We start from the raw sequence: 18,761 nt of genomic DNA on the forward strand, positions 1-18,761 counted from the left end.
AATAAAACCATATATATATATATATATATATATATATATATATATGAAACCTTAACATAACTAAACAGGGCTCTCTATCTTAAAGGATTTCTATTCTAACCAAACACCACTGTCCCACAGCCTTCGCTTCCCTATCCTCCATGCGATCCCATTGCCACTGCCTTTCGAACCTCCTCAATCCCAGTAGAAAACACAAGTATATACAATACAAGTAAATCACAGGTAGAAGCACATAAAGTAATTAACTCAAGTAGCAATTAGACATGTTATACAAATAGGCAAACAATATCAAGTCGGCAAAGCATACAAACAGATAGAAAATGCACATGATGAATGCCTGCCCTACTGGTTGTGATATCACATTGTCGGTTCAATTGCAACCCGACACATCTTCATGGGGAGGTTGCCCTTCGGATTCATGGTGTGGGAACCCCCGAGATATAGTGCTCGGATCACTATTCAGGGTTTTGCGCCTGTACGCTCTGATGATCCGAAGGGATGCGAGCGGGATATATTCCCACCGACCTCACATCTAAGCGCAAGTGAGACGAACCACCGCCCTTATGCCGCCGCCGCTACCTCGACAGGCGGGATTAACCACCGTCCCTGATGGGCGCATAGCATCTCATAATCTCAGTAAAAACATTATTTCAGTGGTTTTCAGAAAGCATTTTCAGTACACATGGATCCATCATCTCATTCCGAGTTCCTGACTCATCTCAACCACTGTCCATTCATATCTCAGTTTTCACACATCAACAGTTTATCATTCCTCAACACGCCAGAAACCCAGGCCTCCGTTTTCTAAGTTCTCCAACTAATATCGTCTATTATGCCTACATTCTTTCCCAATACTTCAAAAGTCTAAAACTAAGCCCAATAGCCCTAAAATGGTATTAGAGAAGCTTACAACCTTGTTGGGAAGGTAGAATAGTTGAAAACAAAATAAAATTTGAGAAACAGGGCATGTGTAGCCGTACAAGGGTGTGCGCGTGAACGCTCCTGAGAGCTTTAAAATGTGTGCGTACTCACATGTGTCAAAACTTAAAAATATGTTCACTCGCACAACCTGTGCCAGCACCCCAAACAGATTGGCCTTCCCAACGTGTGCGTCCAGACAGGTGTTGCAATTCATCCTTAGATATGTGCGTGCACAAGCTGTGCTAGCACTGCAAACATAACGCATTTCCTTGCCTGTGCGTGCGCACAGGTCTGTGCGTCCACACAGATCAAAATTTTTACAGGGTTGTGCGTCCGCACAAGGCTGTGCGTGCGCACATATCAGAAATCCTGAAATTCTGCAACTTTGCAGAATTTCAGATTTTCAACACCATCTTTGGATGATCATAACTTCCTCTACAAAAGTCCAAATTTCACAAACTTTATATCGATTTAAAGGATTTTCAAAGAAATTTAATTCTAGATAAATTTCATCAGATTTTGAAAATTGAGGCAAAAGTTATGATCAGACAAAGTTCACCAAAAATCCACTTTAACCAAATAACCCAAATTACCAATTTTTCCAACCTTCATATCTCAAACCAACCAAAACAATACCAAACCAATTAAAGTCACTCCAAACTCTATTATTTCACTAAAACTACTCTCTTAGGTCACAAACCATAATTTATACCAATTTCTCATCATACTTCATTATTTTCAAAATCAATATCAACATATAACAATTATCAACAACTTTCCACCAACACACTCACCATTCATCATTATATCACCATCAATTTTCTATCATCAACTCATTCATGCTTCCAAGCCATAAACAACAATAGTCATCCACTCAAATTTATCATACATCATAATCTCAATATCATTATTTCTCAACATAACAATATTAATTCAACATACAACATCAACCAACCATCGTCAACAACCACATAAATTCAACCCTATCCTATGGGTCACTAGCCTAAGTGTCCATGAATATTATATACTACATAGAGAAAATCGAAACCATACCTTGGCCGATTCTCAATACGTCTAAAACTCAAAATTGAGCACAAGCAAGCTCTCAACCCTAAACCAAGCTTTCAATATAGCTCCAACAAGCACTAACAAGCTCCAAAAGCTCCCAAACTCATAATAATCAGACTATATATGCATAAACCATCACAAATCAACCTAGGGTTCCACTTAAATATAAAATCACAAGGGTTTGATGTCTCTTTCCTTGTCCAACAGATTTGATAGAATAAATTCAATGCTAAGCAAGGATTAGAGCAAACCTAAACATCTAAAATCACAAAAACTCATTTAACCCAAAGTCCTAAATACCTAAAATTTTTGAGAGAAGAACTGGGAGAACTTCGAGCTTAACTTACCAGTTTTTTATATGGGTTTTGTAGTGCTCTTCACAAGAAATGCGTAGCCACAAACGGTGCGGCGATCGGAGATCTGTAGCTCAAGATATCGCAAAAAGAAGATTGAAGTGAATAGTGTCTTCTTCTTCCTCTTCTCCCTTTTCTATTTCAGCATGAGTGTGTGGTGTTTATGTGTGTGTGTGCTGGAAATGGGTTCATTAATGAACCTTTTATATGTTGGGCTTGGGCCCAACTTGGGCTCGGTCCAATCTGTTAGCGTTTTCAGCCCGTTTGGCCCAACTTTGGGTCAAACCTTTAAAATTAACCCCGGTTTTTCATTTCTAGTATTTTTCTAAGGTTTTCGGCTGTTTCGGCTTTTTCCCACACAGTACCGGGCAGACTTGAACTGGTTCAACCGGTTCAACTGTCGGTTCGAGATTTTTCACAATTTTTCGTAGAAAATACATTTTTTGACCCGGAAGGACCTACTGAGTCCAAATATCATATTTAAATCCCCAAATTCTCATCTTAACTTTCCGGAATTTAATTTGGGCATTTAAATGATTTTATCCGTGAAAAATGTGGTTCTTGCATCCTCTCCTCCTTAAAAAGATTTTCTCCCTCGAAAATCCGATCCACGCGATGTACTAGATATATATATTCTACGAAGCAATCTACTTTCAACGTTACCAATCCAACCAGTTACCAAAGCATCTCGTTCTCCAATTTCGAAGTATGCTCTTTGACTCCTGCTCTCCTCCACGCAAACTTAACCAATGAAACTTCCTCTCCTCGCCGCCTCTTCACACGGGTGTCATCGACTCTTACTGGTGTCACTTGGAATGTCAAGCTCTCTCTCAACTCGACCGACTCAGGCTCTAACACATGAGCCACATCCGACGTGTACTTATGGAGTTGTGACATGTGGAATATGTCATGCAAGTTAGAAAGATGGGGTAGCGAAGCTACTTGATACGCCACCGACTCGAATCGCTTCAGTATCTCAAATGGTCCTATATACTTCGGATTCAATTTCTTGGTCTTAATCGCTCTTCCAACCCCAGTTGTCGGTGTAACTCTCAGAAATACATGTTCTCCCACTTCAAACTTTAACGGTTCCCTTCTCTGGTCCGTATAACTCTTTTGTCGACTCTGATCAGTTAGAATCCTTGCACGAATCTTCTTAATCTTCTCCGTAGTCTCTGCTACCAAATCTGGACCCAATATACTTGCTTCACCAGATTCATATCAACAAAGTGGAGACTGGCACTTCCATCCATATAAAGCTTCATACGGAGCCATCCCTATTCTAGCATGAAAGCTATTGTTGTACGCAAACTCCATCAATGGCATATATCGGTCCCAACTTCCGGGTTGATCCAAAACACACGCTCTCAGCATATCCTCCAACGTCTGAATAGTCCTTTCCGATTGTCCATCAGTTTGTGGATGATATGCGGTACGAAGGCATAGCTTCGTACCGAAAGCTCTTTGGAAAGCTTCCTAAAACCTTGAAGTGAATCGGGGATCACGGTCTGATACTATGCTCGAAGGCACACCATGCATCCTTACTATCTCCTTTATGTACAACCTTGCTAACTCTTCCATAAAACAGTTCACTCAGATGGGCAGAAATTGAGCGGATTTGGTTAAGAGATCCACGATCACCCAAATCGCATCAAATCCTGACCTAGTCCTCGGTAAACCGGTCACAAAGTTCATCATGATTCCTTCCCACTTCCATTGAGGAATTTTCAAGAGACTGTAGTATCCCTGACAATTTCTGATGCTCTACCTTCTCCTTCTGACACGTCAAACACTTGGATACCGTTGAAGCTACATCACCTTTTATCCCAGGCCATCAGAAGCTCTTCTTTAAGCCTTAATACACCTTTGTGCTTCCTGGATGAATAGAAAACCCGCTGTTGTGAGCCTTCGACAACAAGTCTTGCCTCAACTCCCAACATCCAGTATGCAAATTCTTCCTTTATATCTCCACAAACCTTCATCATCCTTGGTAAATTCTCCATGCCTCTTATCACCCACTGGTTGAAACAATTACTGAAACTTCTGTTCATCTTGCTGAGCCTTTTGAATCTCCATCTTAAACATATTTGAAATCCACAACTGACATAAACAAGCTCTTCCAGCGATTTCACCAATTCTCAACTTAAGATCCAAAAACTTACCCACTGGCCCCTCTTCCTTGATTCTCACCCAAGCAATTGTTAAAGATTTCTGACTTAATACGTCTGCTACCACGTTCCAGTGTTGCATCAACGCGCAACCTAAACCCTTTAGAGAAGCATCACAGTATACTTCGAACGGTTCATGCGGTTCCAACAAGATTAAAACAGGTGCTGAAGTTAACTTCTGCTTCAAAGTCTGAAAACTCCCTCGCCTTCCAATGCGTCACTCTGATTATCGTCATTAAGAATCTGAAGATTTTTCCTTAAACCAAATGCCGATTTTGTAGTATTTTTCAAAACCTTTAAAACAAGTTCAATCTAAATGAGTCCATTGTTAAAACCTTATTAAAAGAGTCATAAACATTTTATTTGTAAATGAATCATCTTAAAGCATGATTTTCTTAAATTCATTGAAACCCTTAAATCAAAACCTTTCCATTTAAATCCCTTTTTGGATAAGTTAAATTTTGCAAACCAAAATCGCAAGTTAACGAAATCTTAGGACTCACCTTCCATTTTAAATTGTATCATCTGATCGAAAGTTCCAATCCTAGTTTCAAAACCAAATTATTTAAACCAAAGCTCCAAACCAGATTTGAAAATCATTTTAAACCTTAAAACCGCAAAAACTCATAGTTAAAAACCGCAAGGCGTAAGTCGGTACTTCCGTTGCCTCTAGTGATGAACCACACCCATCACCCACACAGGGTGCCGACAAGACTTGTAGTCATGCCTTGTAACCATTTCGACACGTCCACTCGGATCGTTTGTCATCACAAGTTTGAAATCCTCGACTACTGCCACTAGAATCCTCCCTTTTCCCATGGTTTACTCTCAACACGACTCTGAGCCCTTGTAATCCTAACGGCAACTTTGGAAAAGATAGAACTAAGCTATTGTCAGGTCCAACCAATATAATACTCAATGCATACGCTTACCTCTCATCAGAGGATCCGACCCTGTCGCACCACGTGCATCCAAGGCAACCACACGATTTGACTGTTGACTCTGACCCATGTTCTGGTTTTTCCTATGACGGCAGTCCTTGGCTAGGTGTCCAGGTAGTCCACAAGCATAACACAGGCGACTCCCTTTCCTAAGGCGAAACTGGACATTGCTGTCCCTCCTAAAATTCCCTTCACTTAACAGATGCTGGGGAGTATATCCATCTTTCTTGAAGTTCTGCCCCTATGGTCCAAGGTAATTGTCACGTTTCCTACTCGGGTTGCTTCTACGAATGCCCCTTGACAAGGCTACCGTCTTTGTGTATTCTTCAATAACCCTCGCATTATCCACCAATTCAGAGAATCTCCTAATTTCCAACGGAGCCACAGAACGCCTGATATCTTCCCTCATAAGACTCAGGAGTACCCTGACTTATCCTCGAGAACCGACAGAGTTCCTCGAACTTGTTGGTGTATTCTGCTATAGTCATGGACCCTTGTTTCAGCTGTAAGAGCTCCAATTCTCTAGCCTCCCTTAATGACCCATGAAAGTACTTCCTGTAGAAAGATTCCTCGAATAATGCCCAGGTAATGTTCACGTTTTGTTGGTGTCGCAGTCGGCGCTCTCTTTGCCACCATTGTTGAGCTTTTCCAACCAGCTGATAAGTCGCATATTCGATGAACTTGTCATACGGTACATGTTAAGTTAGCAATGCACGCTCCACAGCTTGGAACCAGTTATCTGCTTCAGTATGGTTTGTCGAACCATTGAAAACTGGCGGGTCAGCTTTCTGAAAAGCAGTCAGAGTTCTCGGAACACCTCTCAAGCTGTCCTCAGCACCCTCTCAATTTTCGTTTCCGCTTCCGGCCGGTTGAGCTAACCTTTGCACAACTTGCAGAGTCGCAGCCGTATTCGCTTCCATGGTGTTTGCCAGATTCGCCATCGCCGCCATGAACTCGGCCTGATTATCTGCGAGTTGCTCATTCCTACTCTCTCGTAAATGTGCTCGACCTCGTCCGCAAGTGGCCATTGGGATTCCTGTCTACACCAAACAGTTGACATCAAGGTGATCAGTCTCGATATCAAAAGCCTAGCGTTCCAATCATCCCCAAATAGGCACTCACAAACAAGCATGCTATGAAATATCAAGTAGATAACCTAAATAGCGTGAAAGAAAATGACCCAGAGTTTGCAATGAAGCACAATCGGTCCATCCCCCAGGCTCACGAGGACGAAACGCTCTGATACCACAAAATGTAACACCCTAATTATCCTAAGCCTTACCTCATGCCATAAAGCAAAGGATAATTAAAGGTCACGACAATTCTAAGGCTTATACAATAATATATATAGAAAGAGATAGTAAATCTAGAAGTCCGATAAAAAAATAAGCTCAAGAACAGAGTTACAAAAGCGCAATCATTCACACGAAGCTAAAAGCAATAAGGCACAAGATGTAGATACAAAATAACAACGCATAAGTAGATATATAAACATAATAGTCATAAGTACTAGCCTTAACCCGCGGAGTTTAGGCCAATTAGTATATACAGAGATACAGAGTTTTGAAAGCTAAAACAGCATATACATCATCACTCTCAAAGTTAGCCTCTAAGGCAAATAAAATACAAAAGTGAGAGTACTAAAAGATAATATCCAAAAGACTCCAAAATATGATAAAGATCCTCTGCCCTGTCACCATCACGCAACTCACCGAGGTGGGTTACGACCTGTGATGAGCGGATAATTTATACGCCATTTGGCATTGTTTTTAGTATGTTTTTAGTAGGATCTAGTTACTTTTAGGGATGTTTTCATTAGTTTTTATGTTAAATTAACATTTCTGGACTTTACTATGAGTTTGTGTGTTTTTCTGTGATTTCAGGTATTTTCTGGCTGAAATTGAGGGACTTGACCAAAAATCAGATTCAGAGGTTGAAGAAGAACTACTGATGCTGTTGGATTCTGACCTCCCTGCACGCAAAGTGAATTTTCTGGAGCTACAGAACTCCAAATGGTGCGCTTCCAATTGCGTTGGAAAGTAGACATCCAGGGCTTTCCAGAATTATATAATAGTCTATACTTTGGCCGAGTTTAAACGACGTAAAAGGGCATTGAACGCCAGTTCTATGCTGCTGTCTGGAGTTAAACGCCAGAAACACGTCACAAACCAGAGTTGAACGCCAGAAATACGTTACAACCTGGCGTTCAACTCCAGATGTTAAGTTAGCAATGCACGCTCCACAGCTTGGAACCAGTTATCTGCTTCAGTATGGTTTGTCGAACCATTGAAAACTGGCGGGTCAGCTTTCTGAAAAGCAGTCAGAGTTCTCGGAACACCTCTCAAGCTGTCCTCAGCACCCTCTCAATTTTCGTTTCCGCTTCCGGCCGGTTGAGCTAACCTTTGCACAACTTGCAGAGTCGCAGCCGTATTCGCTTCCATGGTGTTTGCCAGATTCGCCATCGCCGCCATGAACTCGGCCTGATTATCTGCGAGTTGCTCATTCCTACTCTCTCGTAAATGTGCTCGACCTCGTCCGCAAGTGGCCATTGGGATTCCTGTCTACACCAAACAGTTGACATCAAGGTGATCAGTCTCGATATCAAAAGCCTAGCGTTCCAATCATCCCCAAATAGGCACTCACAAACAAGCATGCTATGAAATATCAAGTAGATAACCTAAATAGCGTGAAAGAAAATGACCCAGAGTTTGCAATGAAGCACAATCGGTCCATCCCTCAGGCTCAACCGCTCTAACCGCTCTGATACCACTAAATGTAACACCCTAATTACCCTAAGCCTTACCTCTAGCCGTAAGACAAAGACTAATCAGAGGTTACGACAGTTTTAAGGCTTATGTATATTTATATATAGAAGGAAATAATATGCTCTAGAAGCTCGATGAAGGATATAGCTCAAAAACAGGATTTGAAAAGCACAAAACGTACTAGCGAAGCTACTAACTTAAGACACAAGATATAAGTATGATATAACAAAATAATAGAGTATAATATCTTAAGAATCTAGCCACAGCTCGCGGAGTTTAAGCTGGCTAGCCATATACAGATATACAGAAACCAGACAGTAAAAACAGCGTATACAAGTTTTTGGTCTCTCAATACATGCCTCTAGGCAAAACAAAGTACAAAGGTGAGAGAAATAATAAATTAAAAGAACTCAAAGGTAACGGGATCCTCCGCTGCTGTCACCATCCAAAGCAACTCACCGGGGTGGGTTGCGACCTACATATGAAAATAACAACAGAAATATGGTATGAGAACCAGAGGTTCTCAGTATGGTAACAGTACCCAGTGATGTAGGATATAAGACCCCGAGACGCCAAAGGCAATCCTAGACTTCATATCCATCACATGATTTCAAACTTAAAGCATATTAAAACCATAAAACATATATATGTGAAACCTTAATATAACTAAATAGGGTACTCTATCTTAAAGGATTTCTTTTCTAACCAAACACCGCTATCCCACAGCCTTCGCCTCCCTATCCTCCATGCGATCCCATCGCCACCGCCTTCCTAACTTCCTCAATCCTAGTAGAAAACATAAGTATATAGAATACAAGTAAATCATAGGTAGAAGCACATAAAGCAATTACCTCAAGTAGTAATTAGACATGTTATACAAATAGGCAAACAATTTCAAGTCGGCAAAGCATACAAATAGATAGAAAATGCACATGATGAATGCCTACCTTACTGGCTGTGATATCACATTGTCGGTTCAACTGCCAACCCGAAACATCTCTGTGGGAACGTTTCCCTTCGAATTAATGGTGTGGGAACCCCCGAGATATAGTGCTCAGATCACTATCCAGGGTTTTGCGCCTGTATGCTCTGATGATCCGAAGGGATGCGAGCGGGATCTATTGCCACCGACCTCACATCTAAGCGCAAGCGGGACGAACCACCGCCCTTATCCCGCCGCCGCTACCTCGACAGGCGGGATTAACCACCGTCCCTGATGGGCGCATAGCATCTCATAATCTCAGTAAAAACATTATTTCAGTGGTTTTCAGAAAGCATTTTCAGTACACATGGATCCATCATCTCATTCCGAGTTCCTGACTCATCTCAACCACTATCCATTCATATCTCAATTTCCACACATCAACAGTTTATCATTCCTCAGCACGCCAGAAACCCAGGCCTTCGTTTTCTAAGTTCTTCAACTAATATCGTCTATTATCCCTGCATTCTTTCCCGATATTTCAATAGTTTAAAACTAGGCCCAATAGCCCTAAATGGTATTAGAGAAGCTTACAACATTGTTGGAAAGGTAGAATAGTTGAAAATAAAATAAAATTTGAGAAACAGGGCGTGTGCGGCCACACAAGGGTGTGCGCACGCACGCTCCTAAGAGCTTTAAAATGTGTGCGTACGCACAGGTGTCAAAACTAAAAAATCTGTTTACTCACACAACCTGCGCCAGTGCCCCTAACAGATTGGCCTTCCCAACGTGTGTGTCCGCACAGGCCTGTGCGTCCGCACAGGTTGCAATTCATCCTTAGATATGTGCGTGCACAAGCTGTACTAGCACTGCAAATAGAACGCATTTCCCTGCCTGTGCGTGCGCACAGGTCTGTGCATCTGCACAGATCAAAATTTTCACAGGGTTGTGCGTCCGCACAAGGTTGTGCGTGCGCACATATCAGAAATCCTGAAATTCTGCAACTTTGCAGAATTTCATATTTTCAACACCATCTTTGAATGATCATAACTTCCTCTACAAAATTCCAAATTCCACAAACTTTATATCGATTTAAAGGATTTTCAAGGAGATTTAATTCTAGACAAATTTCATCAAATTTTGAAAACCGAGATAAAAGTTATGATCAGACAAAGTTCACCGAAAATTCACTTTTACCAAATTACCAATTTTTCCAACCTTCATATCTCAAACCAACCAAAACAATACCAAACCAATTAAAGTCACTCCAAACTCTATTATTTCACCAAAAACTACCCTCTTCGGTCATAAACCACAATTTATACCAATTTCTCATCATACTTCATCATTTTCAACATCAATATCAACATACAACAATTATCAACAACTTTCCACTAACACACTCACCATTCATCATTATATCACCATCAATTTTCTCTCATGAACTCATTCATGCTTCCAAGCCATAAACAACAATAGTCATCCACTCAAATTTATCATACACCATAATCTCAATATCATTATTTCTCAACATAACAATATTAATTCAACAAACAACATCAACCAACCATCATCAACAACCACATAAATTCAACCCTATCCTATGGGTCACTAGCCTAAGTGTCTATGAATATTATATACTACATAGTGGAAACCAAAACCATACCTTGGCCGATTCCCAATACGTCCAAAACTCAAAATTGAGCACAAGCAAGCTCTCAACCCTATACCAAGCTTTCAATATAGCTCCAACAAGAACCAACAAGCTCCAATAGCTCCCAAACTCATAATAATCAAACTATATATGCACAAACCATCACAAATTAACCTAGGGTTCCAATTAAACATAAAATCACAAGGGTTTAATGTCTCTTACCTTGTCCAACAGATTTGTTAGCACAAATCCAACGCTAAGCAAGGATTAGAGCAAACCTAAACATCCAAAATCACAAAACTCATTTAACCCAAAGTCCTAAATACCCGAAATTTTGGAGAGAAGAACTGGGAGAACTTCGAGATTATCTTACCAGTTTTTTATATGGGTTTTGTAGAGCTCTTCACAAGGAACCCGTAGACGCAAACGGTGCGGCGATCGGAGCTCTGTAGCTCAAGATATCGCAAAAAGAAGATTGAAGTGAATAGTGTCTTCTTCTTCCTCTTCTCCCTTTTCTATTTCAGCATGAGTGTGTGGTGTTTATGTGTGTATGTGTGCTGGAAATGCGTTCATTAATGAACCTTTTATATGTTGGGCTTGGGCCCAACTTGGGCCCAGTCCAACCCGTTAGCGTTTTCAGCCCGTTTGGCCCAACTTTGGGTCAAACCTTTAAAATTAATGCCCGATTTTTCATTTCTAGTATTTTTCTAAGGTGTTCGGCTGTTTCCGCTTTTTCTCGCACAGCACTGGGCAGACTTGAATCGGTTCAACTGGTTCAACTGTCGGTTCGAGATTTTTCACAGTTTTTCACAGAAAATACATTTTCTGACTCGGAAGGACCTACTGAGTCCAACAATCATATTTAAATCCCCAAATTCTCATCCTAACTTTTCAAAATTTAATTTGGGCATTTAAATGATTTTATCCATGAAAAATGTGGTTCTCACAGGAGAACTATTGTCGGTCTAGAATTTCATCAATAGAAAATCATGTCATAGTATAGTCCTAAACCAAAAAATAGTTCTCTTGGTCAAATTTTGATATGGTTGTCATAAATCCAACTCACAAATCCAACAAATCGAAGCTCGCACGTGACTTCATTAAAGTGAAAATGCTGGGGGCGATTTCTGGGCTATCCAGGCCCAAATCCAACTCATTCCAAAGCGTATTATATGCAGAATTCAAGAGGAGTCAAAGGGGGGGGGGGGGGGGGGGACACATAGTTTAGTTTACATGATGCTTTAGTTAGTTTCTAGAGAGAGAAGCTATCTCTTCTCTCTAGAATTAGGTTAGATGTAGATTAGTATTTCTTAGGTCTAGGTTTAATTCATACTTTGATTTACTTTTCCTCTTTAATTTCTTGTTCCTCTACCTTTACTTTCCTAGTTTAGTAGTTTAATCCTTGTAATTGTTTACTTTGTTGTTGATGCACTCTTGTTTCTTCTATTTTCCTTTAATGCAATTTATGTTTCATGTTCCTTTATTGTTGATTTGCTTTATTGTTGTTAATTCCTTGCTTTGAGTAGTTATAGATTTATATTTCTTGCAATTTTATCTTGCTTTCCTTTTGTGCCTTCCAAGTGTTTGATTAAATGCTTGGAAGGATGTTAGAGTAGATTTTTGTGTTCTTGGCTTGGGATGGTAACTTAGGTGAAATTGAGTTGCTAATGTCCAAGTCTTGATAATTGGTGTCCATTGACTCTAGCTTCCACTAAGTTAATTAGTGAGAAAGTTAGGACTTATGGATTAGGATTGGTGTAGCTCATTTGACTTTCCTTCACTTGTTAGAGGATGACTTAATGAGATTGATCCTTACAATTATCATGTTGTGGTTAGTAACAAGGATAAAGATCCTTAACCATCAACCCCTTGCCAAGACCTCCTTATCATTTGAGTTTCATTTATTTTCTTGCCATTTTTATGTTTCATGTCTCTTATTCAAAACCCCAAAATATGCATCTCATAACCAATAACGAGTACACTTCCCTGCAATTTCTTTGAGAGACGACCCGAGGTTTGAACACTTTGGTTATTTTTATTGGGGTTTATACTTGTGACAAACAAATTTTTGCATGAGAGGATTGTTTGTTGGTTTAGAACTATACTTGCAACGAGAATTTATTGTGAAATTCTTTACCAACCAATTTTCCATTCATCAAAATGGCGCCGTTGCCGGGGAATTACAAATGTGCGCTTGTTATTGGTTATTGTATATATGTGAATAATGTGAATATGTTTGCCTTTTGTCTCTTTGTTAGTCTTTGCTAGTTTTAGGATTTTATTTTCTTGTTTCTTATTTGATTTTTGTTTTTATTTGCTCTTGCTATCATGAATTCTCACCCTTTTGGCTATGAGTTTTGTTACAACTATGTTGTAGAAAGTGAGAATTTCAATGAGAATATGCATCAAGGATGGAACAATCAAAGGTGGGAGTAGCCTCAAGCATATGCTCAACCTTCATGGCAACAACCTCCTCCGGTTTCGTATAGGTATATTTCCACTCCTTATGCATATCAATCTAGTGGATGTGGTAATGTTCATTGTACTTGTCAACAACAACCACCACATGCCTATGAGCCTCATCCTCAACATAGCCCTCAACCATACTCACAAGCCCCTTTTCACCAAACACCTTCCTATGACCCTCATCCATCATATAACCAACCACCTTTACCTCATCCTTGTAACTATTATGTAAGAAAATCCTTAGAGCCACCACAATTCCAATATCAATACTCCCAAGAACCACACATTTCTTATGCACCACCTCCATACCCTTACCAAGAAGAACCACCTTCCTATTATGAACCCTTTCTGCAAAATGATGAACCCTCCTATCCACCCCAAGCCCCAATAGATGATTCTCTCATTTTATTCCTTCAAAGGCAAGAAGAGATTTAGAGGGAGGTACTAGAATTCACGGCCGCCTTGAACGAGGTGGTAAACCAATTAGCCTCCCAATGCTTGAATACTCAAGGAACTCCCATGGTCACATGTGGAGAATCAAATGAGGAGCCTAGCATGAAGGAGAGATTAGAAACTCCGGTGGAAAATGAGGAATATTACTTTGTATTAGAACAATTTGAGGAACCTATGGTTGTTAAAGAAGAGGAAGAAGTGGTTGAAGACTTTCGCGATGCGGAACCGCCATGGGAATCTAAAATCATAGAAAACCCCTCCAAGAAGATTGAATTTGATGTTAAGGAGGAAAGTGTACAACCTCCAAGACATATTCCATATGAAGAATTGGAAGGATTGAAGCAAGAATTGAGTTCCCTTGGTGGTAAAGATCAAGCATCAAAACTTCTTGGTAGTGAATCCTTTGAACTTGAAGAACTTTCTTCCGGTGAGATAGAAAGCAATGTGGAGGTAGATTTCTCTCATCCTCCCATTTATGATTTGAACGATGGAGAAAAGTTAGATGAAATTGATAAACAAAGGATTGAAATTGAAGAAGTTTGTAAAGAGGTGGACTGTTATGCGTGCGCGTCGGTGAATGCATCCCAAATCCTTGATTTTCCATGATTTCTCCACTTTGTATGCTTTTCTCTTCATTCCTTTGATCCATTCCTAGCCTTTTGAACCTAAAATCACTAACACACACATCAAGGCATCTAGTGGAATCAAAGGTGAATTAAAGTTAACCAATTAAGGGCCTAAAAAGCATGTTTTCACTCTTAAGCACAAAAAAGGGAAAATATACAAAACCATACTATTTTAGTGAATAAGTGTGAGAAAAGGGTGATAAAATCCCCTAAATTCAGCATAGAATGCTCCACGAAATAGTGGTGCATCAGCGTACGCGTCGGTCATGCGTACGCCTCGGTGGGGTTTCGCACCACCACGCGAGTGCGTCAACTTATGCGCACCAGTCTCAGCTACCCACGGCCACACGTGCGCTTCGCCCATGCGTACGCGTCGCCACCAATTTTCCAAAGCTTTATTCTTCATGTCCCTTCCACTTGTGCATGCTTCCTTTCCATCTTCTAGGCCATCCTTGCCTTATAAATCCTGAATCCACTTAACAAACACATCACAGCATCGAATGGTAATAGAAGAGGATTAAAATTTGGCATTTTTAGGGTTAAAGAAGCATGTTTGGAACCATGACGCAAAAATAGGAAGGAGACACAAAACCATGCAATTTATATGAATAAGTGTGAGAAATATTGATAAAACTCCCCAAATACTATACAAGATAAACCACAAAATTGGGGTTTAACAAATCTCGCCACACTTAAACCAAGCATGTCCTCATGCTAAAAATTAAAAGACCAAAGAACATAGGAGAATGAGACTTATGAAATGCAATTTACCTACATGGATGCAACTAATGAAAATGCTTCTATCTATTTGGTTAAAAGTGAATCAACTTCTAAGAACATATATGGATATATAGGGCTAAGGTGATATGATGATTCGTGAACTCTATCAATTCAACTATCAAAATGAAATATAGACAAACTTGCAAGAAGAAAGCTTGTGAAAGTAGGGAACAAGAAATTGAGTATGGAACCCTCACCAGAAGTGTATCCACTCTAGTGGCTCAAGTGTATAGGGTTGATTCGCTCAATTCTCTTCTAACCATACTTTCCAAGGTTTGTCTTTCATTTAACAATCAACAGTTATTTAATGCATGCATACATTCATCATGAGGGCTTATCTTTAGGTTGTAATGGGGCTAAGGTCAAGGTGGGATTGTATTTGGTCAAGTAAATTTGAAATTCGAATCTTTAATTAACCTAAGTTCTCGCCTAACACAAATAACAACCTATACAATTTAAATACAAACCTAGCTACCCATTTATTCACTTTTCACACACTATTGCATTCTCTTTCAATTCACAACTTATATGCATTGGTTGTTATTGGCTTCACCTTGGGGCATTTTGTCCCCTTATTATTACTTTCTTTTTCTATATATTTTTCTTTCTTTTATTTTCTTTTTCTTTTTCTACATTCTTTTCTTTATTTTTCTTTTATTTTTTTCTTTTTCTTTTGATGAATTATATACAATGGTAGCAATACATATTCTAAACATTCAATGCATGAGTATGTACCCAATTTCTAATATTTTCACTAAATATATAAAAATACACTTTTACCTCTACTAATGTTCCAGGTGCACGAATCCCCACGCTTCGTACAGCTGAACCAGCAACTGCACTGGGTCGTCCAAGTAATACCTGAGCGAGTCAGGGTCGATCCTACGAAGATTGTGACTTAAAGCAAGCTATGGTTATCTTGCAGGTCTTAGTCAGGTGGATAGAAGAGTTATTGGTTTGAATTTGATTAAAATCATAAAAGGAATGAAAAAGGGTAATCAGAACTCAGAAGTTGTGTAAACTAGGATAAGAAGGTGGTTAAGGCTTGGAGATGCTTTGTCCTTCTGAATTAACTCTGGTATTATTGTCTTCTTCAATTGTGAATGATTTCTTCTATGGAAGGCTGTATGTGATCAACGCCGTATGGCCACGGTTATTAATCTCCTCTGCTTCAGATCAAACGCCGAGTCAATGGTCATTCAATCTGAAAGGGGGGGTGAAGCTCTAGCAGTCTATTCCCTTGGTGATCCTACTCAAAATGCCACAGGCGAGGTCAAATCTTCTGGATCAGAGAATGCTATGCCTTTGGGTTCTAGCCTCTAACACAGAGACCTTAGTCTCCCCATACCTCGGCTGAATTGGTGTCTCGAGAAGTCCCCAACGAAGTCATGGATTAGCCATCTAAGAGATGTATAATCAAGCTGGCAGTTCGATGCTTTCCAATCACGTATTCACACGAACCCAAGAAGAACACCGGTGGTTGTCAGGCACGCGGTCTTAGTATGAAGAACGGAGCTGATTGTCACAGATCATCCCATTCATCAAGCTGAAGAACGAATATACATCTTAGAATTGAATCAAACACGGATTGAATAGAAATAGTAATACTTTTATTAATTCATAGAACTTCCCCTCAACCTAGGAGGTTTAGAAACTCATACTGATAGGAAATACAGTGGTAAACGAAAATATGGCATATAGGTCCCCATGATTATGTAAAATATCTCTTAAATACTAAACTAATGACTAAGGATTACATAAGAAAGGGTAAAATAGTCTTTTAGTACAAAAATCCACTTCTGGGGCCCACTTGGTGAGTGTTTGGGCTGAGCTTTGATGAGATCCACGTGCTAGGAGGCCTCTAAGGTGTTGAACGCTGGCTAGGGGGTCCACTTTGGGCATTTGGACGCTGGTCTCCTCCTTTGGGCACTGGACGCCAGGAATGTGGCAGGAGGTCAAGTTTCCATAGCCATTAAGAACGCTCCATTTGGACTTTTGTAGCTCCAGAAAAGCTATTTCGAGTGCAATGAGGTCAGATCTGGACAACATCTGCAGTGCTTTCTCTGTCTCTAAATCAAACTTTTGCTCCAACTCCTCAATTTCAGCCAGAATTTACATGAAATTGCATAAAAACATACAAACTCAAAGTAGAATCCAAAAATATGATTTTTGCACTAAAACCTATGAAAACTTAATAAAAATTAAACAAAACATGCTAAAAACTATATGAAAATGATGCCAAAAAGCATATAAAATATCCGCTCATCAGTTTCGAAGCTTCCCTCCCGCTTAAGTGACACACACTCTCACTCGCCTAAGCTAATCAAAGATTCAAATCAGAGGACATTTATTATTTTTCACTTAGGGGTAGTGATGTGCTAAGTTAAAGAACAAAAGGGGGTTTAACATAGGCTTAAAATTGGCTAACAATGGTGGATAAAAGGTAAGATCATTTGGGTAAGTGAGCTATTAAAATGATAGCCTCAATCATATAAATGCATTCATACACAAAATAATGGACATAAAGGATCAAACAAATCAAATATTACAATCATAGAAAGAGAACAATGCACACAAGAATGGAAATAAGTGGTTATATGATGTAACTACGCAGTTAAGCTCAAAACTCACATGCTTGTGTGTTCTTAGCTCAAAACCTTTTCCAAAATTAATTCCTTCAAGCAAGTTCAACACAAAATTTTTTTTTAAATTGGTAGGGTGCCCTAAAATAGTTTCTTGGAGAAGAAATCATCACTTTAACCAAGTAGTCCTAGCAAGAAGTGATTGGATGGAAAAAATAATTCATCTAGTTCATGCACACCTAATCACTTAACAAGTACAACTCTAGATATATTTACAAACGACTACCACGCAAAAAGTGTTTAAATGAAAAAACTAACCATGCAATGCATATTATCCTAATTGACAAAAGAAAATTAAGATTTGGATGTTCAAAAGAGTGATTGTTACCTACGGAAGTCAGTAAACGATCTCGCCACATTTAGAAATTTGCACGGTCCTCTGTGCTATTAATGACGAGTAGAGTGGGTCCGGGAGTGTCACCTGCAATGGCCACAGGATGGTGAAATAAGGACATCTCCATATTCACCTCTTGATTACTTCTTTGCCATGATTTGAAGTGGACTTCATAGTGTCGATTTTCGCCGTAGGTGAGTTGGTGAATCGTGCAGGATCGTTCGCAGGGACTTCCTTTTCTGCCTCATCAATGCGGCTAGAATTCTTCAACCACTTAGAAAGTGGCTTTGGCCTTTGAGGAAGTTGGCACCTTAGTGGTCGCTCTTTGAGTTGGTCTTTTTGTAGGTGTCTCTTTAGAGGCCTTTTCTTTTTCCTTCTTGGTGGCCATTCTGAAAAGGAATAGAAAAGAGGCAACATTAAGCTCAGAAAGACAAAGATCAGAATTATTAAAGTGCAAGTGAAAATTAATGCCGCAAAGGAGTGAAGTGTCCGAAGAACATGGTAGCTACTACATGCAAGTAAGACGACAAAATGATCAAGGAGGCATATCGCTAGCATGAGATGCAAGAGTGAAAGAAGCATGCAAGTATAAAGCGTGAGAAGAATAAACTCAAGCATCGATAACAACAATGATAAACACATGCAAGAATGGTGGGAGTCAAAGGAAA

The 18,761-nt window shown here is 39.7% G+C and overlaps 1 long non-coding RNA gene across 1 annotated transcript; it reads left to right on the forward strand.

Annotated features, from left to right (window-relative positions):
* Nucleotides 409–16,725, forward strand: LOC110262870. The gene is made up of 3 exons (XR_002347882.1): nucleotides 409–542; nucleotides 11,791–11,794; nucleotides 16,714–16,725. It is a non-coding gene; the product is annotated as an uncharacterized LOC110262870 (long non-coding RNA).

The sequence above is a fragment of the Arachis ipaensis genome, chromosome B05 (genome assembly GCF_000816755.2).
Source record: "Arachis ipaensis cultivar K30076 chromosome B05, Araip1.1, whole genome shotgun sequence".
In the NCBI taxonomy this organism is placed as follows: domain Eukaryota; kingdom Viridiplantae; phylum Streptophyta; class Magnoliopsida; order Fabales; family Fabaceae; genus Arachis; species Arachis ipaensis.